Genomic DNA, 27,247 nt, shown 5'->3' on the forward strand with positions numbered 1-27,247 from the left:
GTTCCGTAACGCCCTTCCGGATGACGCAATTTTCCACATGATTTTCCAGAGCATTCGGACACAAATATAGGCCTTCACATATTCGCTTAAAACGTGAACATCCCACGTAAATAAAAAAGATATAGGCATCTTCCTACAGGAAACACATTGAAAACAGTCCCAGGTAGTGTCAAAACCGGATAATTGGCGAAGACAGAATCTGTTTGCAATCAGACGCACAATGCAATTCAGTGCTGTTTTCCCCGCATACATACATTTAAAAGCAATGGTCCCGTAACGCAAAAAGGATAATTATTACTTGGTTTAAACGCGATGTCAGTATACTGTGTAAAGAGATGTTTTCTGTAACTATGGCTTAGTAAATGATAATTGAACTGTGTTTGTAACCGTTCTGATCTACCTTATTTCCACAGCATTCCGGTGACATCAATATGAAGATCAGAACATGCGGCTATGAAATATGAATGTTAGAGAGAATATCTATTTGAAATGTTGTTTTCCATAGCAGCTTAGATTTGCATGTTGGGGGATACAAAAGGAGATTGGAGACCTTTTGTATCCATTTGGAATTGTCCAATAAATGCCCTGTAACAGAATTCTAACCTTTACCAAAAGACAATAACATGGTGTAGGCCTATTTACATTTTTCTCCAAAGGACTGGTTATTCCAGTCTAAACAATAGAGCTAGCTAGCTGGGAGTAGAATCTAATTCAGGTAACCAAAAGGATACTCCCTTTCTGATGACCTCACAGGTAAAAGGGGGCGGGAACATAGCATGCACACACTTGGAGAAACAGACTGGGACACACTTGCAGTTTTTAGAAGGAAGAGAGAGGTACACTCCCTGACCAGACAACGGAAAATGGATCTCAGTTCCCCTGGGTTGTTATAGCTGAGTATAAAATGTGCAATATTTAGCCTATTTGGGTGTCGGTAGCTATGTGGTGTTAATCTGTTATTAGCTTAGCATGGTGTGTGGTCTGTAGTTTTCTAAGGATATTCATGGGTCTGTGTTGGCATGCAGTGGATGATGTGTTGTCTGGTCTGTGCTTTTCATCTGCACTGTAGGGTACAGTGGTCTGTTGTCAGCATGCAGGAAAGGGATTGATTGTGGAATTGTTGTGATATTTGTGAATGATTGATGCTGGTTGATTGAGATCCTCTGATGTGTTCTGTGTTTGGGCCCTGCCATGTGTTCTGTGTTTGGGCCCTGCCATGTGTTCTTTGTTTGGGCCCTGCCATGTGTTCTGTGTTTGGGCCCTGCCATGTGTTCTGTGTTTGGGCCCTGCCATGTGTTCTGTGTTTGGGCCCTGCCATGTGTTCGAACGGTATCTCTGCTTGGGAGAGATGGGCTTTGTGTGTGTTGTATACTCATGAATGTGATCATAGTGTGGTGTTGTGTGAGTCAGATGGGTATGTTGTCTGCGGTTTGTTGGAGATGGCTTGCCTCCATGTGGGGTGAACAAGGGAAATTGTGACTCTGCCCAGTTGTGGTGTTGTGTGGGTCAGATAGGTATATTGTCTTTGTTGTGGTTGTAGTCATTGATGGATGATTTGCAGAGTTGCAGCTTGGTGCAGGATGGAGTTTGCCTAGGGATCATGAGGTTTGCAAACAAAGGAAAAACATGTGCTTCAGCCCAACCCCCCACAAACACACACACCATCACCAGCCATCTTGAACATGTGCTCTCAGCAGACATTGATATATCTCTCATTGTATTTTAATATGTCTCTTTCTCTCTCTCTCTCTCTCTCTCTCTCTTTCTTTCTCTCTCTCTCTCTCTCTCTCTCTCTCTCTCTCTCTCTCTCTGTCTGATATTGCTCATTGTATTTTGATCTTTAATAACCATTTTATGTATTTTAACTGTACCTTATGACCTAATGTTTGTACAATTTATTTGCGCTCATTATTAGATCATAGCGTTGTAACATCTGTACTTTTACCTGAATAATAATCTTTAGCGCTTCGGACCGCTATTCAACTGTCTTGGTATTTTATTAATGGTATAATCAAAATAGCGACATCTTGTGGTTTTAGAAGGTACAGGCAGGTTTTGTCTTAGAGGTTCTAGGCAGGTGAATCTTAGAGGTTTATAGGAAGGAATATATTAAAAGGTTTATTTAACAATTTAACAGTAGGTATACATGTATGTATGTACATGTAAGTAAACGTGATCATCCAACGTAAATTTAAATAGATTTTTATACAATTTACAAAAACAGAATATATTACTACAGTATACTATTTCACCCTATACAATGGTATATGTCATACTTACCGACATTCAGCTCCTACCGGGAGGGAGCTGAATGTCTGTTTCTGGGCTTTTACTGCTGGGGGCGTAGTGTGGCAGAAGGTGCGTGGTGATGATGTAGTATTGACAAGCGGCCCTTTTTCACAATGCCAATATTAATGGGTGTGAATCACGTCACCACCCCCCTACAGTATTGGGATGCGGGTGTTCAAGGGTGATGAGGGGGGTCCAGGGCAATGCAGGGAGTTGTACGGGGATGATGGCACCAGGGAGATTTGCCTACTTTTCCGGGGGGCCGGGAGCGCCTCCCAGCAGGTTAGACTCCACGCCTTTGGTCAGGCCAACAATTTTTTGTGGATGAGGAGGACATACAGCCAGGCCCCTCGCCTCCGATTCCTTCCACAACCCGGGACCTCAGCTTTCAGTTCTTTAGTAGGAGATTCCCTTGAGACAGCCGTGACAGTTTGTATAGGCCCTATGGAAGCTTCAGGTTCTCAGACTGCAGGGGCATTGCAAGACCTCACCTCTTGCATGGATAATCAGGAGACAGCGCATCATCAAGTGGCTCAATATTTACAAGAGCTCTCTAGGCAACTACTTGCCATCCAGTCAACCTTGGCCACGTTACTTCCTCCTCCCATTGTGTCTGATTCCTCGAGTCCTCCAGTCCATCCTCCAGTTCCAGTGACTCAGAAGTCTCATCTTCAATTGGAATCCCCTGAACGCTTTGATGGAAACCCAAGATGTTGTCGAGGGTTCATCAATCAGTGTGAAATTCAGTTTGAAATGTCTACCACAGAACTTCCCTATGTTTAGGTCAAAAGTGGCTTATACAGTCAGGTCCATAAATATTGGGACATTGACAGAATTTTCAGATTTTGGCCTCTATTCACCACCACAATGGTTTTGAAATGAAACAAAGAAGATGTGCTTTAACTGCAGACTTTCAGATTTAATTTGAGGGTAAATACATCCAAATCGGGTGAACGGTGTAGGAATTACAACAGTTTCAATATGTGCCTCCCACTTTTAAGGGGCCAAAAGTAATGGGACTATCAACTCAAAAGCTATTTCATGGACAGGTGTGGGTTATTCCCTCGTTATTTCATTATCAATTAAGCAGGTAAAAGGTCTGGAGTTGATTCTATGTGTGACATTTGCATTTGGAATCAGTTTCTGTCAACTCTCAATATAAGATCCAAAGAGCAGTCACTATCAGTGAAGCAAGCCATAATTAGGCTGAAAAATCAAAACAAACCCATCAGAGAGATAGCAAAAACATTAGGTGTGGCCAAATCAACTGTTTGGAACATTCTTAAAAAGAAAGAATGCACCGGAGAGCTCAGCAACACCAAAAGCCCCGGAAGACCACGGAAAACAACTGTGGTGGATGACAAAAGAATTATTTCCCTGGTGAAGAAAAATCCCTTCACAACAGTTGGCCAAATCAAAAACACTCTCCAGGAGGTAGATGTATATGTGTCAAAGTCAACAATCAAGAGAAGACTTCACAAGAGTGAATATAGAGGGTTCACCACAAGATGCAAACCATTGGTGAGCCACAAAAACAGGAAGACCAGATTAGAGTTTGCCAAACAACATCTAAAAAAGCCATTACAGTTCTGGAACAACATTATTTTGACAGATGACACAAAGATCAACTTGTACCAGAGTGATGGGAAGAGAAGGAAAGGAACTGCTCATGATCCAAAACATACCACCTCATCAGTGAAGCATGGTGGTGGTAGTGTCATGGCATGGGCATGTATGGCTGCCAATGGAACTGGTTCCCTTGTATTTATTGATGATGTGACTGCTGACAAAAGCAGCAGAATGAATTCTGAAGTGTTTCGGGCAATATTATATGCTCATATTCAGTCAAATGCTTCAGAACTCGTTGGACAGCTCTTCCCAGTGCAGATGGACAATGACCCGAAGCATACTGCAAAAGCAACCAAAGAGTTTTTTAAGGCTAAAAAGTGGAATGTTATGCATTGGCCAAATCAATTCAGTGACCTGAATCCGATTGAGCATGCATTCCACTTGATGAAGACAAAACTGAAGGGAAAATGCCCCAAGAACAAGCAGGAACTGAAGACATTTGCAGTAGAGGCCTGGCAGAGCATCACCAGGGATGAAACCCAGCGTCTGGTGATGTCTATGCGTTCCAGACTTCAGGCTGTAATAGCCTGCAAAGGATTTGCAACAAAGTATTAAAAAGTGAAAGATAGATTTAGGATTGTTTAGTTTGTCCCATTACTTTTGGCCCCTTAAAAAGTGGGAGGCACATATAGAAACCATTGTAATTCCTACACCGTTCACCTGATTTGGATGTAATTACCCTCAAATTAAATCTGAAAGTCTGCAGTTAAATCACATCTTGTTTGTTTCATTTCAAAGCCATTGTGGTGGTGAATAGAGGCCAAAATATGAAAATTCTGTCAATGTCCCAATATTTATGGACCTGACTGTATTATATCACTGCTGACTGGAACCGCCCTGGATTGGGTCTCCCCATTATGGAAATGAGCGGATCCTGTCGAACTATGAGAACTTTTTTTCTTCTTTCAAAAGAATCTTTTTTTCTTTTTTTAACGAGTTTATTTGTAGATTTTACAGAAGTAAAATAATACAACAATACATAATCCAATAAAGAGGTATATGAAATAATCTGATCGACAAAAACAATATAATATTATGTTAGCACATATATCAACAATCCAATCTGATTAGAATAAACATATAGAGCAATACAAAATATTGGAATTATACATGGAAAGCAGGACTACATTGGGGGTAGAGAGATGAAAAAGAAAGAGAAGGAAAGAAGAGAAAGGAGGGGAAAAATATGTTGGAGGGGACATGGGAATTAAAGAAGAGACCGAGTCCGGAATTCAACAATTAATAGGTGAAATATAATCATTAAAGTAGAAGGTTCGAAAAGGCTCAGGGTAGAGATCCATGTGGTGTGGTGTTATTATAGAGAAACCAGTCACCCCAAACTATAAGAAACTTATGGGAGGTGTTATGGAGATAAGCTGAAATCTTCTCCATGGCCGCCACATGCCAAATTTTATTTATAAGTTGTTGGCGAGGAGGAGGGTTGATATCTTTCCAATGCTTTGCAGCTAAACATCGAGCTGCGTTTAGGATATGTGAGGAAAGCTTATCAGCATGTGGATTGAGGCCCTCAAGTGGACAGCCAAGGAGGAAGGACCAGGGAGATTTAGTCAGTGGAATTTTTAGTATGTCCGAAAGGAGGACAGCAACCTCATCCCAAAACTTGGCTATCTTAGGACATGACCACCAAATGTGAATGTAGGTGCCTGCCTCACCGCAATCTCTCCAGCAACGATCAGATGCTAAGTGATACATTCTATGCAGGCGAGTAGGTACCAGGTACCATCTGTAGTATATCTTGTAAGCATTTTCCTTTATTAAGGTGGCGATAGAAGATTTGGATACCCTCTCCCGTACCACAGACCATGTATCCTCATCTGGTGGACTCCCCAAATCTTCTCCCATTGAAGTTCATGGCTAGGTGTATCTGATATATTAACATTCAATAAAAGATTATAGATGACAGATATAACACCTTTCATAAGAGGATTACGGAGACATAGAGAGTCATAGAGTGTTAAAGATCTAACAATTGAATTAATGGGAAAAGAGTTAATAAAGTGACGTATTTGAATATAAGTAAAAGTATTAACAGAAGATATATTAAATTTATTCTGTAGGGAATCCAGAGGGGCGCATCCATCTGACTCACAGAGATCAGATACCACCCTGATGCCACTTATAATCCATGGAGAAAAATGGTTGAAACCTGGGGAGAATTCTGGGTTCGACCATATTGGGGTAATGGGGGATGGGTAGGTGGTGATGTTAAAATGGGATTTACAGTAATCCCATATAGAGCATGTAAAGAACATGACCGGGTGTGAGCGAGCAGATTGAGGTCTATCAGGTGAAGCCAGGCCTATAATAGTAGATATGGAGGGAACATTACACAACTTAGTTTCAATTTCCACCCAGCGAGGTATTTGAGATAATGTAAACCAGGCTATTGCCTGACTTAAATGGGAAGCATAGTAGTAAAGGTTAATATCGCGAAATCCGTATCCCCCATTGGTGGTAGGACGACAAAGAGTCAGGAAACCAATGCAGGGAGGTTTGGATTTCCATACGAATTGGACAAACCACCTGTGAATTTGCAATAAGGTTGATTTGGGAACAGCAACAGGGAGGGTCTGAAAGAGGTAGAGTAATCTAGGCATAAGGTTCATCTTGATTGCTGCTATCCTGCCTAACCAGGAGATTATTAGATCACGCCATCGAAGAAGGTCCAGTTTAATTTTTTTGAGTATAGGGGGGAAATTTGCAGAGTATAAAGTGTCGTAACTGTTTGTTATGTAGACTCCTAAATATTTAATTTTAGAGGGGTGCCAGGAGAAGTTATAATTGTGACGTAGGAGATCCAAGGCCCTATGTGTCATATTAAGTGCAAGAGACTCAGGGCCTCATTCAGAGGCGGTCGGAGGATGCAAGCGGTCGCTCAGAAACTGGGCGGCCACTGTATCCTGACTGCCCGCCTCTGTTTCGGTCGTTAGGCTGTGGGTTAACACCCACAGCTCTAACGACCGCTCGGGTGATTGTCGCGATGGTCAGAGACCATCGCGACCATCGGGGCTTACGATGAGACCCTAGGGTAGGGTCTCACTTGTCGTAAGCCCTGGAGAGCTTCTGGCTCTGTCAGAGCCGGAAGCTCTCCACTGACATCACTAGTGATGTCAGTGGGGCCTCCCCCAAACGGTAGGCGTTCCCATGGGAACGCTTCCATTTTGGCTGCCACCCCCCCGGCCCGCCTTCCAAACGGGGCGAGCTGTCAATCAACATGGACAGCTCGCCCCCTTTGGAAAGAGACCCGCTACGACCGGCGCTGTCGGTCGTAGTGGGTCTCACGCATGCGCACAAGGGAGCTGGCTCCCTCATGCGCATGCGCACTGGCAAAACATCGAGGCGGCCGTGCGGTCATAGACCGTACAGCCGCCTCTGAATAAGGTCCTCAGTTTTAGAAAAATTTACCTTATAACCCGAAAGTGAGCCGTAGTCAGTCAATACTTGAAAAAGTTTCGGGAGAGATGTATGAGGAGAGGTTAGGGTTAGGAGTACATCATCAGCAAAAAGACATATTTTGTATTCAGATTTTCCAAGTGACGCACCCCTAATGTCCGAGTCAAGGCATATTTGTGCTGCAAGGGGTTCAATGACAAGGGCAAAGATCAGAGGCGACAAAGGGCACCCCTGTCTAGTGCCATTAGTTATATGAAAAGGGGACGAGAGAAGACCATTGACAGAGACCCTAGCTGAAGGGGTGGGTAGAGTACTGGATGCCCTGGAGAAAATTACCGCCCAAGCCGAAGGCCCTCAAAGTTTGAAACATGAAGGGGCAGCAGATCCGGTCAAAGGCCTTCCCAGCGTCCAGGGAGAGCACCAGGGCTGGGGTTCGGGTAGAGTTAATAGAATGAATGAGACTAACAACTCGCCTAGTGTTGTCTCTTGCTTGCCTCCCTGGTATAAAGCCAACCTGATCATTATGGACCAAGTCAGGCAGCACTAAATTCAAGCGGTTAGCGAGTATCTTTGCATAAATCTTGACATCGGTGTTCAACAGTGATATGGGTCTGTAATGGGCACAATTGGAGTGGTCCTTACCTTCTTTGGGAATAACAATAATCCTGGCCTCAAGGGCCTCTTTGGAGAAAGAACCACCAGACATCACACCATTGAACACCGTGGCAAGATGGGGAGAGAGTAGGGGGGCAAAGGATTTATAGTAAGTAGCTGTAAAGCCGTCAGGGCCAGGGGCCTTATTTGCCTTAAGGTTTCCTATCACCTCTGTAATCTCCTGCGACTCAATTGCAACGTTTAAAGATTCAAGAACTGAAGAGAATAATTAGGTAAATGACAGCTGGCTAAAAAGTTTTGTACTGAGTCCACAGCAGGTAATACAGTGCTGAAGAGGACGAGAGGTTATATAAATTAGTATAAAATGTACAAAATTCCTCAGTAATGTGTAGGGGATCTCTTATAGGAACACCTGAGCTAGATTTAATTGTCAAAACATTGTTCTGCGAAAGTTTGGAACGTAGTCTAGACGCCAGTATTATGTCAGCTTTATCCCCCTTTTCATAAAATGTTTGATTAAGCCATTTAAGAGAGGTCTCAGCTTTTGCTGTAAGGAGAAGACCAAGTTCACCTCTGGCGGCTACAAGAACGCGATAATCCTCCGCCAGTCCTGATGCTTTGTGAATTTTGTCCAGACGAGCAATGAGATCCATAAGCTCAAGAAGCCTCTTGCTTCTGGCCCTCTTGGCATGAGCCGCAGACTTAATCAAAGACCCTCGGATCACAGCTTTGTGGGCATCCCAAAGAAGCTGGGGAGAGATTGTAGGATTAGAATTTAGAGAAAAATATTCTGTAATCTCAGAGGCTAGTTGTGACCGCAGGGTAGGATTCATAAGGAGCCTATCATTAAGGCACCAAATATGAGAATTATTTTGAGGAAAGGGAGAGTCAATATCAACTGAAAATGGGGAGTGATCTGACCAGGTGCTGGGGTGAATACTGGCGTCTAGAATTAGTTGTGCGGGGTCAATCCCAAGAAAGATCATATCCAGCCTTGTATGAACATCATGGACAGGTGAATAAAAGGTAAAATCTTTAGCAGTAGGTTCTTTCACGCGCCAAGCGTCAAATAGGAGGTGTTGGGAGAGAAACTGTTGTAATGCGTCAGAATTAGCACGAACCGAGCTAGCCGACGATCGTGGGGGAGGCTTATATCTATCAAGCTGTGAATCTAAGGTAGTATTAAAATCACCTGCCACGACCACTCTACCTCTTCTATGTTGGGACAGCAGCAAACTCAAGGTACGAAAAAAGCGCGGCTGTGCAGAGTTGGGGGCGTATATATTAACAAACGTGAAAAGGGTGCCATCCAGTTCCCCGACCAAGATAAGGTAGCGCCCCTCTGGATCCCGAACAACCAAGGAGGGAGTAAAGGAGAATTGTCGAGAGAATAGTATAGCAACACCTTTCTTTTTACGGGAAGGGTCACAAGCATGATAAGTGGAGGGGAAGTATTTGGATTTCAATTCGGGGTGACGAGTGCCAGTGAAATGGGTCTCTTGTAGAAGAATAACGTTGCCTTGGAGTTGGCGAAGAGTATGGAACAGGGTGGATCGACGTTGTGGGCTGTAGTATTCTGGTAATGTCCTTCATGTCACGTCGTTTTGATAAGGTGAGAGGAGAGAGATCCTGAAAGATTAACAGCTTGGCACCTTCAAAGGCAATATCTGGGGAACGTCTGGCCTGGGAGCAAACCTGATCTTTCGCCTTAAAATAGCGGAAACGGAGAATTACGTCTCTCGGTGACACAGATGTTTGGGAGCGAGGTCGGAGGGCCCGGTGAGCTCTGTCGAGGAGAAGCATATCATCCGGGATGGTAGGGGCAAGGGAGCGGAAGAGCCGTAGGAGATAATCTTCGAGGTGGGCAGGCTCCACGGACTCAGGGATATTACGAATCCTGATGTTATTTCTTCGCCCCCTGTTATCAAGGTCCTCCTGTTTGTCAGCGAGCAACACAAAGTCCCGAGTCAGTTGGATATTATCTTGTTCAGACATCTGTTGGAAATTAATAATCTCTTTTTGTTTCCTCTCAAGAGCATCCACACGGGAACCTATGCCAGTAATTTCAGACTGGAGGCCAGAGATTGCCTTGTGGACTTCGTCATGAATTGTTTGATGAATACTACGCATCTCAGTGAGAATTGCAGCGATATCTGCTTTGGTAGATGGGGCCGCTGGGTCATCTGCCTCCGATTCAACATCAGAAGCACCACCCAGAGACGGGGTAGAAGGAGGTCTTTGAGAGTCATTGACCTGGTTTGCTTTAAAATAGGACACAAGGCCTTGAGAGCCCGATTTTTTATTTCTAGGCATATTGACGAAGAGGGACATAGGGTATAGGAACAAGTAGGGAGGAGCGGTTGTAACTTCTTGTCTGGTTAACTCTACAGCATAGGCTCAAGTCTCAACGCTGCCTTTCTACATGGACACGATTGCAGACTCCACTGATCCAGTTCTTTGCAAATAGAACTAAGCAAAGGTGTATGATTTAGGGCATAGGTGCTCAAACTCAGTCCTCAGGGCCCCAAACAGTGCATGTTTTCCAGGTCTCCTCACAGAATCACAAGTGAATTAATTAGCTCTACCTGTGGAGCTTTAAAATGTGTCAGTGAGTAATGAATTCACCTGTGCACCTGCTAGGTGATCTGGAAAACGTGACCTGTGTGGGGTCCTGAGGACCAAGTTTGAGAATCACTGATTTAGGGCATACAGGTCACATATACGTCTAGGTATAAGCATATCTAAATATTTAAGAGAGGAAACCTGACATTTAAAGGGAAAGTAGGTGCCAAGTGCAGACACTGGGCCTGATTCAGAGCCGGACGCTCTGACCAGAGCGCTCGCTCTGAATCAGGACCCTCCTACCTAAAATTGGTGCTGCCTCCTGGCCGCTCGCATAGCTGTGGGTGACCACCCACAGCTTATGCGAGCGTCCATGATGATGGTCGCGATGGTCAAGACCATCGCGGCCATCGGGCTTGCGACGAGACCCTGCGGTAGGGTCTCGCTGCCGCAAGCCCAGGAGTGCTTTTGGCTCTATCAGAGCCAAAAGCACTCCCACTGAAACGCCTCCGTCTGGGCAGCCACGCCCCCGGCACGCCCACCAAAGGGGGCATGCTGTCAATCACCATCGAAAGCACGCCCCCTTTGGTGCGAGACCCTGAGCGACGGCTTCCCCGTCGCTCGCCGGGTCTCGCGCATGCGCACGACGGAGGCGCCTCCATCGTGCGCATGTGCATTTGTGTACCATCGACCCGCTTGCGAGCATCCTGCGCTCACGAGTGGGTCTGAATGAGACCCACTGTCTTAACCGAAGCGGTGACAATTTACTATAATTAATCTTAAAATGAGAGAGATCGCAAAATCGTTGGAATTCCTTCATTAAATTAGGGAGAGAGGTAACCGGAATAGTGACTATCGCTAGCAGGTCTCGTGAACCCACCCTAAGGCCTGTAATGCTAGGGTTAGCTCTAATCGCTCTCGCCAGGGTTTCCATGCATAATACAAAAACCAAGGGAGAGAGAGGGCAGCCCTGATGAGTACCATGCGATATGTGAACCGACAAAATCCCGTTCACTTCGTATCTGGGCCAAAGGGGCTCTATATAGGGCCATCATTTTTGAAAGAAAGACTGTACCTAACCATAATTACTTCAACACCTGTGTCATGAAACTCCAATCCTCTCGGTCAAAAGCTTTTCAGCATCAGTGGAGAAGAGCATCATGGGAGTGTCAGAAGAGACTGCATGGTGTACTAAATCAATGACTTTGGTGGTATTGTCTTTGGCTTCTCTACCGGGGACAAACCCCACCTGGTCAGAGTGGATGATAGTTGGAAGAAGTGGTTTAAACCGATTAGCTGTAAGCTTAGCGTAAAGCTTGACATCAACATTTAAAAGCGATATCGGGCTATAACTTGCCGGTAAGGATGGATCCTTGCCCTCCTTGTGGATAACCGTAATGTGTGCTGCAAGCGATTGATCGGAAAAAGGAGTATGCGCTGAAACATCATTTCAGGCCCTTAGCAAAAATGGCAAGAGAGTGTCTTGGTACGCCATATAGTAAGACAGCGTGAAGCCGTCAGGACCGGGACTTTTGCCAGATGTGGAGGACTTAATAGCAATAGATAATTCTTCCTCTGTAAAGGGGGAGTCAAGAGCCTCTGTCACCACTTCAGTGTGAGTAGGGAAAGCTATTTCTTCTAGATACTTCTGGATCTACAATACTCGAGCCGCTGGATCTAAGTTCATATTATCAGAGAAAGTCTGAAAGACAACTGCAATATCTTTGACAGTATGGCAGAGTTTACCAGTATGATCCTTGATACGTTGAAAGTAAGTGTTATGGATCGGATGGTTAATCAGGCAAGAGTTGTCGGAGGGCTGCTGCAAGATGACTAGTTGTGGCCAATGGTAGAAGATGAGGTGCAGCCTTTGGGCTGTTGATGCAGCCTTGAGGGCTGATTGATAAAGACTAGTCGTGGCCAAGGGCAGACAATGTGATGCAGCCTCTGGGCCGTTGGAGCAGCCTTGAGGGCAGATTGATAAAGACTAGTCGTGGCCAAGGGCAGAAAATGTGATGCAGCCTTTGGGCCGTTGGAGCAGCCCTGAGGGCTGATTGATATTGACTAGTCGTGGCCTGGGGCAGATGATGTGGTGCAGCCTTTGGGCTGTTAGAGCAGCCTTGAGGGCTGATTGATAATAACTAGGCATGAGCGGGTTCGGATTTGTGAAATCCGAACACCCCGAGCCCACCCGATTCGAGTCGTATGCGAGTCAGGCTCGACTTTTCCCACCTGACTCGGATCTAAAATTGAGGCAAAATGTCATCATCCCGTCTTCCGGATCTCGCGGGTTTTGGATTCTATAAAAGGTCCCCACGTCGGCGCCATTTCTCACTCCGGCTGTGGACAGTGAAGAGGGAGGGTGGGAGCTAGGGCTAGCAGGGCTGTGTTGTGCTGCTGTTGTCCATAGGGGCTGTGACCACTCAGTCCATAGGGGCTGACTGGGCTGTGTTGTGCTGCTGTTGTCCATAGGGGCTGGCTGGGCTGTGTTGTGCTGCTGTCATAGGAGCTGGCTGGGCTGTGTTGTGCAGTCAGTTGCAGTCATAGGGGTTGTGGGCCTGATTCAGAGCCGGACGCTCTATCAGAATGCTCACTCTGAATCAGTGCCCTCCCTCTCTTTTTTTAGAGCGGCCTCCCACAGCTATAGCGAGCAGCCAAAAAGATGGTCACGATGGTCAAGACCATCGCAACCATCGGGCTTGCGACGAGACCCTTGTGGTAGGGTCTCGTTGCTGAAAGCCCTGGAGTGCTTTTGGCTCTATCAGCGCCAAAAGCACTCCCACTGACATCATTTGTGATGTCAGTGGGGCCGGCCCCAGACGGTAGGCGTTCCCATGGGAACACCTCCATCTGGGCAGCAAAACCCCCGGCATGCCCACCAAAGGGGGCGTGCTGTCACTCAACATCGATAGCACGTCCCCTTTGTAGCGAGACCCATAGCGACGGCTTGCCCGTCGCTATGCGGGTCTCGCGCATGCACACGACGGAGCCGGCTCCCTCGTGTGCATGCGCACTTGGCCAACATTGACCCACTTGCAAGTGCTCAGCGCTCGCGAACAGGTCTGAATCAGGCCCAGTGTCCACTCCAAACTCTATAGGGGATGGCTGGACTGTGTTATGCAGTGTCCCATAAAGGCTGTAGTCCTAGAGGGGTGCTGTAGTTTTGTCCAGGGGGTGATCTGTGCATCAGGTGTGCTCCCCCAAAGTGCACTCCAAAAAAAAATATTCTTTTTTTTTCTGTTTGTGAATTGTGTGCGCAGTAGCCGCACATGCATCAACAAAGTAGCGCCAAGCGTGCGCCTGTGTCATAAGTAAAGGGCCGGCTGGCTCATCTCTTAAAGGGTACTGTAACCCCCAGAGTGCACTCCAAACAAAATAAAAAATTATTTTCTGTGTTTGTGAATTGTGTGCACTGTGGCTGCACGTGCATCAACAAAGGAGCAGTGCCAAGCGTGCCTCTGTGTCCCATAAGTAAAGGGCCGGCTGGCTTCTCCATTAAAGGGTGCTGTAACCCCCAAAGTGCACTCCAAAAAAAATTTAAAAATTATTTTCTGTGTTTGTGAATTGTGTGCACTGCGGCCGCACGTGCATCAACAAAGTAGCGCCAAGCGTGCGCCTGTGTCATAAGTAAAGGGCCGGCTGGCTCGTCTGTTAAAGGGTGGTGTAACCCCCAAAGTGCACTCCAAACAAAATAAAAAATAATTTTCTGTGTTTGTGAATTGTGTGCACTGTGGCTGCATGTGCATCAACAAAGTAGCGCCAAGTGTGCGCCTGTGTCCCATAAGTAAAGGGCCGGCTGGCTCATCTCTTAAAGGGTGGTGTAAGCCCCCAAAGTGCACTCCAACAAAAAAAAACATTTTCTTCTGTGTTTGTGAATTGTGTGCACTGTACGTGCATCCTCAAAGCAGCAGCGACAAGCGTGCATCTGTCCGTTAAAGGGTGGTGTAACCCCCAAAGTGCACTCCAACAATAATAAAATAATCTTTTTTTCTGTGTTTGTGTACGAAATGTATGTGCAGTAGCCGCACCTGCATCCTCAAAGCAGCAGCGACAAGAGTGCGTCTGTCTGTTAAAGGGTGGTGTAACCCCCAAAGTGCGCTCCACAAAAAATAAAAAATTCTTCTTTTTTTTCTCTTTGTGAATTGTGTGGGCTGTAGCCGCACCTGCATCCTCAAAGCAGCAGCGACAAGCGTGCGTTTGTCTGTTAAAGGGTGGTGTAACCCCCAAAGTGCACTCCAACAAAAAAAACATTTTCTTCTGTGTTTGTGAATTGTGTGCACTGTACGTGCATCCTCAAAGTAGCAGCGCCAAGCATGCGTATATCTGTTAAAGGGTGATGTAACCCTCAAAGTGCGCTCCACAAAAAATAAAAAATTCTTCTTTTTTTTCTGTCTTTGTGAATTGTGTGCACTGTAGCTGCACGTGCATCAACAAAGGAGCAGCGCCAAGCGTGTGCCTGTGTCCCATAAGTAAAGAGCCAGCTGGCTCATTTCTCAAAGGGTGGTGTAACCGACAAAGTGCACTAGTCTCCAACAAAAATAAAAAAATATTTTCTGTGTTTGTGTGCGCCTTAGCCGCACGTATATATCAATATAACATCAATGGAGGACCAAACTTTCTCCGATAAAAATAAAATAGGGAAAGATCAAGAACCACTTCCTCCTAGTGCTGAAACTGCTGCCACTAGTCATGACATAGACGATAACATGCCATCAACGTCGTCTGCCAAGGCCGATGCCCAATGTCATAGTAGAGGGCATATACAATCCCAAATGACAAAGTTCAGGAAAATGACCTAAAAAAAACATTTAAATCATCTGAGGAGAAACGTAAACTTGCCAATATGCCATTTACGACACGGAGTGGCAAGGAACGGCTAAGGTCTTTCCCTATGTTCATGACTAGTGGTTCAGCTTCACAAAACGATGGAAGCCCTCATCCCGCTAAAAAAATCAAATGAGTTAAGCTGGCAAAAGCACAGCGAAGAACTGTGCGTTCTAAGAAGATATCACAAATCCCCAAGGAGAGTCCAAGTGTGGTGGCGGTTGCGATATCTGACTTTCCCAGCACTGGACGGAAAGAGGTGGCTCTTTCCACCATTTGCACACCCTCTGCAAGTGCTGAAAGGAGCACTCACAGTTTACTTGCTGATATGCAAATTGAAGATGTCACTGTTGAAGTACAACAGGATGAGGATACTGGTGTAGCTGGCGCTGAGGAGGAAGTTGGCGAGTAGGATTCTGATGGTGATGTGGTTTGTTTAAATCAGGCTCCGGGGGAGACAGTTGTTGTCCGTGGGATGAAAAAGCCCATCACGGTCATGCCTGGGCAGAAGACCAAACATTCCACCTCTTTGGTCTGGCAATATTTCTATCCAAATCCGGACAACAACTGCCATATGTACCATATGTAAAGGTGAAATAAGTAGGGGTAGGGACGTTAACCACCTAGGAACATCCTCCCTTATGCGTCACCTGCAGCGTGTTCATAAAAAGTTACTGTCAAGTTCAGAAACTTTGGCTATGACTGTAAGCAGTCCAGAGACACCTAAATCCTTTTGTCCTGTTGTATCCAAGCACCTGCAAATCACACCGTCAACTCCCTCCTCATCAATTTCCTCCTTAGTCAGGATCGGAAGTAGTAATGCAGGCCATGTCACTGGCATGACTGACTCTCCTATCCGGGATTCCTCCGGAGGATCCTGCATTGCTACGCCTACTGCTGCCGCTGCTGCTGTTGCTGCTGGGAATCATTCATCATCCCAGAGAGGAAGTAGGAACACCACTACTTTTACTAAACAATTGACCCTCCAACAGTCCTTAGCGAGGAGGATGAAGTACGACAGCAGTCATCCTGAAGCAAAACGTACAACTGAGGCCTTGACTGCTATGTTGGTGTTAGACGTGCGTCCGGTATCTGCAATTAGTGCAGTGGGATTTAGACAATTGATGGAGGTAGTGTGTCCCCAGTTCCAAATCCCGTCTAGATTCCACTTCACTAGGCAGGTGATACCGAAACTGTACAGAAACATCAGAAAAAGTGTCCTGGACAAGTAGAACAGGGAAGACTAAGGACTATATGACTGTGACAGCCCAGTGGGTAGATGTATCACCCTATGCAGCAACAACAGCAGAGTCACCAGTAGCAACATCTCAGAAACGCCAGCTCGTTCCAAGGCAGGCTACGCTGTGTATCACCGGTTTCAGTAAGAAGCACACTGCCGACAACCTCTTAGAGAAACTGAGGGAAATCATCGCCCAGTGGCATACCCCACTTAGACTCTCCTGGGGATTTGTGATATCTGACAACGCCACCAATATTGTGCGGGCAGTACATCTGGGCAAATTCCAGCACGTCCCATGTTTTGCTCACACAATAAACTTGGTTGTGCAGAATTTTCTGAAAAGCGACAGGGGCGTGCAGCAGATGCTTTGGGTGGCCCAAAAAATTTCTGGCCACTTTCGCCATTCAATGACTGCGTGCCGAAGACTGGAGCACCAGCAAACACTCTTGAACCTGCCCCGCCATCACCTGAAGCAAGAGGTTGTGATGTGGTGGAACTCAACCCTCTATATGCTTCAGAGGATGGAGGAGCAGCAAAAGGCCATTCAAGCCTATACATCCACCTATGACATAGGCAAAGGAGGGGGTATGCACCTGACTCAAGTGCAGTGTAGAATGATTTCCGAGTTGTGCAAGGTTCTTCAGACCTTCAAACTTGCCACACGTGAAGTCAGTTCAGACACTGCCAGTTTGATTCAGGTCATTCCCGTCATCAGGCTTTTGCAGAAGCAGCTGGAGAAAGTGAAGGAGGAGCTAAGACGGAGCGATGCCGCTCGGCATGTGGGACTTGTGGATGAAGCCCTTCATTCGCTTTGCCAGGATTCCAGGGTGGTCAATCTGTTGAAATCAGACCACTACATTTTGGCCACCGTGCTCGATCCTAGGTTTAAAGCCTATGTGGTGTCTCTTTCTGGCCGACACAAGCCTGCAGAGGTGCAAAGACCTGCTGGTGAAAAGAATGTCAGCTGAAGCGGAACGTGAAACATCAACAGCTCCTTTTTCATTTTCTCCCGCAACTGGGGCTGCCAGGAAAAAACTTAGGTATCCTAAGCAACCCGCTGGCAGGACCAAGTTTGGACATCTGGTCTGGTCTGGCCTGAAGGACCTGGTAACAATTTCTGACATGTCTACTGTCACTGCATATGATACTGTCACCATTGACAGAATGGTGGAGGATTACATCGGTGACAGCATCCAAGTAGGCATGTCAGACAGTCCGTACCTGTACTGGCAGGAAATAGAGGCAATTTGGAGGCCCCCGTACAAACTGGCTCTATTTTACCTGAGTTGCACCCCCTCCAGTGTGTACTCCAAAAGAGTGTTTAGTGCAGCCGGGAACCTTGTCAGCGAAAGGCGTAGGAGGTTGCTTCCACAAAATGTGGAGAAGATGATGTTCATAAAAAAGAATTATCAACTTTTCCAGGGAGACCAGCCTCCAGAACGTACAGAGGGACCTGTGGCGGTGGATTCCAGCGGGGACGAATTAATACTCTGTGAGGATGAGGCTGTACACAACACTGAAGAGGGTGAGGAATCGGTGGATGAGGAGGATGAGGACGACATCTTGCCTCCGTAGAGCCAGTTTGTGCAGGGACAGATTATTTGCCAGCTTGTTTTGTGGGTTGCCCAAATGAACCAATTATTTCAGCCACAGTCGTGTGGCAGACCCTGGCGCTGAAATGATTGGTTTGTTAAAGTGTGCATGTCCTGTTTATACAACATAAGGGTGGGTGGGAGGGCCCAAGGACAATTCCATCTTGCACCTCTTTTTTTTCTTAGCATTATGTACTGTTTGGGGCCTAGTTTTTCAAACTGCCATCCTGTCTGCCACTGCAGTGTCACTCCTAGATGGGCCACGTGTTTGTGCCGCCCACTCGTATCGCTTAGCATAGTCATCCAGCTACCTTGGTGCAACCTTTTGGACATAAAAACACTATTGTGAGGTGTGAGGTGTTCAGAATAGACTGGAAATGAGTGGAAATTAAGGTTATTGAGGTTAATAATAGCATAGGAGCAGAAAAACCCACAAATTCTGTGATTTTAGCTGTTTTTATGCTTTTTTTTTTTTTTTTTAAATTCAGATCCAAAACCCAGAACCCAAAACACGGAAGGGTGGTTTTGGCAAAACCAATCCAGATCCAAAACACGAAGAAAGATCCAGATCCAAAACCAAAACACAAAACACAAAAAGTGGCCGGTGCACACCCCTAATAATAACTCGTCGTGGCCTGAGGCAGATGATGTGATGCAGCCTTTGGGCCATTGGAGCAACATTGAGGGCTGATTGATATTGACTAGTCGTGGCCTGAGGCCCCAGGGCTGGGTGCAGCCTTTGAGCTGATAAGACTCTGGGTGAAGGTGTACACAGAAGGTAGAGCTGCAACCAGTGCATCCGGGATTGCACTGGCGCCGGTGCACCGGATTTAGCACTAGGGACGCTGAGTTGCTACCAGCGCCGCCAGGATGACACTGGCGACAGTGCACCGGATTGCGCACTAGGGACAGTAGAGAAATAATTTCTATATTCTATATATATATATATATACCTGGGGTGCCAATTATTGAAGATTGAATCTCCATAATAAATATATGTATACTATATTTATATATATTTATAAATATAGATAAAGTTCAATTAACATACGTTTAATCATATATATATATATATATATATATATATATATTTCTGCAAATACATGCATACTTATGAATTTATGAAACTATAATTCCAGTGAGTTCAAGCATTAAATTCAAGCTCTGATTAACTGATATTTTATTTACAGGCAAATCAAATATTACAGAATATGTTATACACATTAGTGATATAAATACTAGGTGTATCTATGATTCTCTTAAGACATTAAACTTAACAAACAATTAATAAACTTAGACAATTAATAACATTAATTATATACTTGCATTCATTATTAATTTCTCCTTCCTCCTTGATGTTATCGGATCCCTATTCTCTCCCTCTGTACTGCACTGTCCTTTTCTCCAGACTGACTCTGGGCCTGATTCAGAGCCAGACGCTATTTGCGGACTGTCATTCTGATAAAGGGGGTGGCTATTTAAATGAACCGTTCGCTCTTTGCGGTCTGTTGCCGCCTCTATGTCTGAACGAGCGAACAACACATGCGGTCGTTTTTGGAAAAATACGCCCCCTGGCCGCTCGCACCATACGTCATGTCCGCTATTTAATAGATTAATCGAGTACATCGAACAGCGTATGAACTGCTCGCTATTCTTGTGGTTGGTTTTTCCTACCGCAATCTTGCGAGCAGTTCTGACTATAAAACAACCAAGTGACGTGGTCAATGACACTGCTGTATTAATTATGCACACCCTTAAAACGCCCGTTTTGACCCTTAAGCACGCCTGCGTTCTGAATTCCATTCCCCGTTTTCAAGCACCTTCCCCTGTTACCACCCACATACGCCTCCTCCTGTCACTCAAAATAGCAGGCATTCGCTATTTAGCGAACAAACGACGACCGCACTGACTGGTTCGCGCATGCGTATTACAATCCGTACGCATGCGCAGATGTGCTAACATCGCTCATAACGAATGAGCGGCCGCTTACGAGCGGCTCTGAATGAGGGCCTCTGTGTCTTCTGTCCTCACCTTACTGACTTCCCCTGAGCTATACTTTCCCAATATTTATACCCCTAACTATCCATCAACTGGCATATTTTCATGCAGTGCTTGAAGTGGGAATTTAGAGGTGGGGGTATGGAGATTTGAATCTCGCACCCCCCCCTTCGGCCCCTGCTTCCATATTACCCCCTGCAACCCCTACACTTCTCCCTGACTGCTCTCCTTTCTGAACCCTGGGCCTGATTCAGAGCCGGACGTTCTGACAGAGCGCTCGCTCTGAATCAGGGCCGGCCTTCTGTTTTTTTAGAGCGGCCTCCTGGCCGCTCGCATAGCTGTGGGAGACCACCCACAGCTATAGTGAGCGGCCAGGAAGATGGTCGCGATGGTAAAGACCATCACGACCATCGGGCTTGCGACGAGACCCTTGTGGTAGGGTCTCGTTGCCGCAAGTCCTAGAGTGTTTTCGGCTCTACCAAGTGATGTCAGTGGGGCCGGCCCCAGACGGTAGGCGTTCCCATGGGAACGCCTCCATCTGGCCAGCCACACCCACGGCCCGCCCACCAAAGGGGGTGTGCTGTCACTCAACATCGACAGCATGCCTCCTTTGGTACGAGACCCGAAGCGACGGCTTGCCTGACGCTATCCGGGTTTCGCTTATGCGCACGACGGAGGCGGCTCCGTTGTGCGCATGTGGAATGGGCTACCATCGACCTGCTTGCGAGCGCTCAGCGCTCTTGAGCGGGTCTGAATCATGCCCCCTGTCCTCACTGATACCCTTACCCCCAACTGTCTGCTTCCCTCTTTCTGCCCCTCTCTCTCTCTATTCCCTCTCTCACACCTTCCCCTCTAATTCCCTCTCACCTCTCTCTCTGAGTCAGCGGTGCTGTCATGGAGCCGCCGCAGAAGCATCGGGTCCTAGCAGTATCAGCTCCTGCTCCCTGCACTGCACTTTACAGTCAGGTCGCGGACCGGCTCAGATGGCCAATCAAAAAAAGGTAAGGCTATTTAAATCCGTCACCCGCCGCAGACCAATGAGAAGCTGCCACTTAGCTGCTGCTCATGATGTTTCGTCCCGGCTATGTGCTGCCGCAGCTGCGGATCGAGATGTGTCCCCAGCGGGACACATCTCTACACAATGCTGCTGCTGTAGCCGCGCTGGGATCCCAAACTCGATCCCAGCACTGGTACATTCTCTTCTGCGGTTACAATGAAGTGGTGGCGGGAAGTGGTGGTATGTCATACCGCCCCACTTTGACCACTGTTCTCATGGCATAATTCAAAGAGCCATAACCTGTGTGTATATTCTTTGATCTATACACATACATCACTCTCTTCAAAGGAACCTTATTCCATTCTATTGACATCACCTTGTTAAGTAACAAATTGCAAGGTTTCGTAAACAATAAGGCTAGTTGTTCCCCCCAGCAGACAGGGTGTCATAAAAGGTGGTATTTATTCATCAGTTATCCTCCTTTGATTGCGTTTGAGGTGTAAATAAGTATGTCATGCCTTGGGACTTTGACACCAATATATATATGACCTCTTATCTGCTGTTATTATGGCCCCTCTTCTGACCCATACTGGACAATGGACATGTCAGTTTATAATTACCAAAGGTACAAAACTTGATGATCCTGATCCTAACTGTATGCATTCTTTATATAAGGTAAAGAAGGAGTGCTTTGTAGGGGTATATGTAATCACAGTAACAACTTAAGTCAGAATAGTTACTATATGTTAATAACTGTATTTCCTTTGATCTAACTGGAAGTTTAGACAATAGATCCATTTGTTGTTTACAAGAATTCACTTTGATCAAGACATTCATGAAGTCCAAATATGCTAAGGCCTCATGGCAATTTAATATGCATAGCTGTGTGAGAGAATGCATACAGAACAGATTTATGTGTGCCGCGCTAAGTTTATTAGCAGCTCCCATAAATTTTGTATGTTATATAAGGTAAAGAAGGAGCGCTTGTAGGGGTATATGTAATCATAGTAAGAGTGAAGACTGAAGGAAATGAATTGTGGTAAACCCAGGTGAGAGGAGAGGTTAGGTACGATAAGGAAAACAGAATGGAAATAAATTAAAATAAATGTAGATAAAAATAAAAATAAATAAATAAAAGTAAAAATAAATATAATGAAGATAAAGAAGGATAAGAATAAGAATAAAAATAAATACAAATAAAGATGAAAATGAAGATAAAAATAAATAAACAATAAAAGAAATAATAATGCTGAAACACTGAGGATTGTTCTGTGTGTGCAGACTGTGTTTATACTCTTTTGAGAAAGGTTTGCGGGAATGGGGTTCTGGATGAGGACAAAGGAATGGTGCCGTGTGCACGATGACTTGAAGACACTACTGGTGGCTAACTGTCCCTATGCTCACCTTTGGTCTTCTGGCAGCAGGTACCTTCCTTCTTCCTCCAAACAGTCCAGTCTTTCTTTCCTGTCAGTGTAGTGTTTGTTGCCGGAAGTTGCGGGATGCGTAACTTCCGGTCCGCGGGTTGGCTGAATCTCCCAGTAACCAACGCGTTTCGTGTCAGCAACACTTTGTCAAGGATACAGATTAAGTTTGGTGATCCCTTTTTATACAGGTATTCAATTAACTTTATTGAAAAAAAACGGAAGTGGCAAGCACATGTTATATGCTTTTAGTGTTCAGCATTTGAAGAGACAAATTAGAAAAGATTAGCAGAGCTAAGTAGGAAAAAGTTTGATAGGGTATAGGAAAAAGTATGATGTGGATAATGGAGTTTATGAACTTTACAGATATAAAATAAAAGTAGATAAAGATAAAAATAAATATAAACCAAGTAATTTAGATTTTATTCTAAAAAGTCATTTCATTCTATGTCTATGTTTAGACCTTTGGGTCTCAAGGTATTTAAAAAGTAAATCCATTTAGTTTCAGTCTTTTTGAGTTCTGTTACTATATCTGCCCCTCTCCAGTGAAGGTTAACTTTTTGAATGGCAATGTATCTTAATCCTTGGGGGGGTTTTCATGAGCTTCCGCAAAATGTTGTGATACACTGTGCGTAGTTAGTCCCCTTTTAATGTTGTACATATGCTCAGATATGAGTGTCTTCATATTCCTTTTTGTCTGGCCCACATACTGAGAGCCACAAGGGCACTCGAGCATATAAATAACTCCTTCGGAGTCACATGAAAGTTGTTGTTTAATTGTGTATTCTTTGTTGGTTTGATTGGATTTGAATTTGGAGATTGATTTGGTAGTTTTTTTATTTGTTACTTTACACGCCATACAGTTGAGGCAAGAGTGATAGCCTGATAAGTCTTTTCTTGTGTTTCTCTCCATATTTTCTGTTGGGATAAAGCTATGCGTTAGTTCCTGTTTCAAAGTTTTCACCCTTCTGTATATTATTTTGGGAGTTAGTGAGATAATCTTTTTGAGGTCTTCATCTAATAGTAGAATGTGCCAGTTTCTTCTAATAATCTCTTCAATCTGGTTGTGATTTGAACTAAATTGTGTGATGAAGGCTGTTGATACTGTTTCAGGGTTTTTTTTCTTATATGTCATCATCACTTTTCTGTTAAGTTTAGTCACTGTTTCTATTTCTTTAATTAGTAGTTGGTCTTCGTAACCTTTGTTCGTAAATTTCCTCTTTAGTTCTTGGCTCTGTTCTTGGAAGTTTACCTCCTTGGTGCAATTTCTTTTTATCCTTCTTAGTTGTCCTTCAGGGATGTTGTTTAGCTATTTTTTTATGATGATTGCTGTTATATGGAAGGAAGTTGTTTCCATCTACATCCTTTATATGAGTTTTGGTGATGATTGAGTTTTTTTCAATATAAATATCCAGGTCAAGAAAGGTGATGCTTTCTTTACTTATAGTAGTTGTAAATTCTCAAGCTAGAAAAAAACTATGTACAAGAATGTAAATTATGGTGGGAAGTCACCACACTCACAAAATATCTGGATAATAACCTTATCCCAAGAGGCTTGAGACTTAAAAAAAAACACTTTTGAACCACTAAATAAGGACTTTTTTTGTAAGTGGAAAAAACTGTTGGACATAATGTTGGAAATCTAATTAAACTAATAATAGAAGATAAACAACTGTGCCTAAACAGGACCAATGACACAATAAATATTATAGAGCAAAAATTCGAACCGCTCCACACCATGGAAGACTTTAAGAATCTCATAAAAATGACCAATGAAAAAATTGCCAAAATAGAGGACTACATTATACAACAGAAACAGAAGAAATTTCAGAGACATAAAAGAAAATAAAACACTGCTGAATACAAAACATATAAGAAGGACAAAAAGCTGGAGACAACACCAGGAACCACTGAAACCACAATATCAACGAGGACCACATAACGAGTGGACAGGTCCAATAAAGAACAGAGCAACACAACCATACAAAAAGAGAGAACCACTGATCAAAATAAACCTGTAACGCTAAAAACACAAAGAAAATACCAACCGTAAAACAACAAACATTTTTCCTACCATCAAAAAATTTATTCAAATCCATACCAACTGATAAGAGAATCGTAATTAAATATAAGATAAAGAGAGCACTGATAGATAAAAGTAAATCTCTTTAGTGAATATAAAATAACAATTTTAATAACAGTCAATCATAAGACAAAATAAATCATTATAAAATGGCCAATAAGACATATATCAATGATTATAGATGATACCATAAACCAGCTGTATGCCGATTTAAATGATAGTCAATGTAAAAAGGTGGATATAGTCCAAATTCTTGTAAATTGATTTAATTCCAAAAGGAGTATATAGAACCCACTCCTTACTGGTTAAATTATAGTCCCATATATCAATGATCCAATTGCAGGAAACATATGGTAGACATCCAGTATTCCAGAGATAAAGGTTTTCCTTTTTAGATAAATAATTAGTCACCAATTACTCACCTAACTCGGGTCAGTGGTACCATTGAAAAATACAGGTCCGGAGAGACTGCTGGGAGATAACTTGGAGTTCCACTTATCACCGATTGAATCACCTGGCTTACTCACAGCATCAGCCTAGTTGTGGTGAATAGGGCCATGTAGCCAAAGTATACTGGCTCAGTGCATACTCACGGCTCCACTTGCGGCGTGGTCTTTAGGCTGCACAGAAACGATGTGTCTTGTGGATGCAAAAATCAGCAGGTTTCACCCATCAGCTATTTAAAGGGCAAAAAACAGCCGGTATGAATGGTTCAAAGTCCTTAACGCATTTCTCCGTTCTTTGGCAATTCTAACTTTTTCATCAGAAGGTATACCAAAAGGTATCTCAGTTAGGTATTTATGTGGTAACTAACCAATCATCAATGGCCATAAGTCAGAGAAGTACTTAGTAACACATGTGTGGATTCATTAGTACATACAGCAGCTGTTTCACATTATAACATAAAAACATAGAATATAAAAACACAGATAATATAACAGAAATTGGATTGATGGCATCGTGGATGGAATCAAAACATATATAGATCACATCAAAAAAGAACCAATATATCCTTTAGTATCATTAGATTCTTGCATAAATCTCTCAAAAGACAAAAGTCCTTATCAGAGAACAGTGTCTTTGTTAAGAGTAATAGATCACATTATACTTTAACAACAGGCTAAATAGCCTAATGGGGTAGTCCCCTGCTCAACAACATCAGGTACCCGTGTTCGAATCCCAGGCTCTCAGTGTTAATTTTATCAAATCAATAAATAATCAGTTTATTTTATCCAAAAAACCTTTTATAAAAAGGCAAACATATGTTCAGCTCAAAAGGTTGAACGCAAGATGTAACTAGAGAACTGCATAGTATTGAAAATAATTCAGATGTATTATTAAATTTAAACACCAAAGGATGTTGTGGGTGTTCTAGAGGCTAAAGTAAAAGGTTTTCCAACCTAAACCTAGACAAAGGTAAGAGATCACACCATACTTTAACAATAAACACTGCTGAATACAAAACATATAAGAAGGACAAACAGCTGGAGACAACACCAGGAACCACAATATCAGCGAGGACCACATAATGAGTGGACAGGTCCAATAAAGAACAGAGCAACACACCCATACAAAAAAAGAGAACCACTGATCAAAAATAAACCTGTAATGCCAAAACACAAAGAAAATACCAATCGTAAAACAAAAAACATTTTTCCTACCATCAAAAAATTAATTCAAATCCATACCAACTGATAAGAGAATTATTCAGATCGGGAATACAGACAGCTATAGCAGAAGAGAGACAACAAGTACAATCATTAATAGATATCATAGAAATTAAAGAACAAAAAAAGCATATAATTATGGAGAAAGATCCAAGAAAAAGGAACCTAACAGATGACCAGGAACAAAGAGAAGATAGCGACAGTTATTTTTTTAGAGCTAATATGGGGAGATGCCAAACCACAAGAAAAAATAATGACAACAAACAAAAAACCAAAGACCACCAACACCCAAGAAAGAGAGGCACAAGAGGAGGCAAACAGAAGAAAACCCTAAACCCTCAGTAGAGCCCAATGAAAAACAAACTAAGTCAGCCTAAGTCATAAACCACTTAATCAAGATCAAGTCAGTCTTCTGAAAAAAGGACTCAAATTTGCTCCACAATCAACTATTAACAAATCTGATGATTACATCGACTTACAAAAGTTTGTACGTAAATTATGCATAAAAAAATTCTTCAATAAGGACCTCCCAACAAAATCCACAGATACAGACGATATATACCAACACACAGGACTGAAACCGAACTCAAAGTTCTACCCTGCGCATATTAAAGGACCACAAACTAATAGAAGAAGAGCTAACAAATCTCCCAGAAAGCAACAAAAGAAAGTACAATCTCACAAACTGTACCATGAGAAAGAAGCACTCAAAGATCTAAAAAAATACAAATCATCAGATCCCACAAAGAAATTTCAAGAGCAGCTGAATGCACAATTAGATGAAGGACTACAAATAAGAATCATCAATACAAAAGAATATGACTACATAACAATAAAAAATCCCAAAATACCAACCTTTTATCATTTACAAAAAATTCACAAAAACACTGAAAACCCACCCGGACGACCAATCATT

General features: G+C 43.9%; 1 long non-coding RNA gene across 1 annotated transcript in view; it reads left to right on the plus strand.

The window, feature by feature from the left end:
- Positions 1-817: 817 nt before the first annotated feature.
- LOC148524096 (uncharacterized) overlaps positions 818-27,247 on the plus strand; it is a 71,428-nt gene continuing 44,998 nt past the window's right edge. Inside the window, exon 1 of the long non-coding RNA XR_015878401.1 lies at positions 818-892. This is a non-coding gene — a long non-coding RNA (uncharacterized LOC148524096). The remainder of the gene's footprint in view (positions 893-27,247) is intronic.

This window comes from Taudactylus pleione, unplaced genomic scaffold (assembly GCF_031769625.1).
Source record: "Taudactylus pleione unplaced genomic scaffold, aTauple2 ptg000122l, whole genome shotgun sequence".
NCBI classification, from domain to species: Eukaryota; Metazoa; Chordata; class Amphibia; order Anura; family Myobatrachidae; genus Taudactylus; species Taudactylus pleione.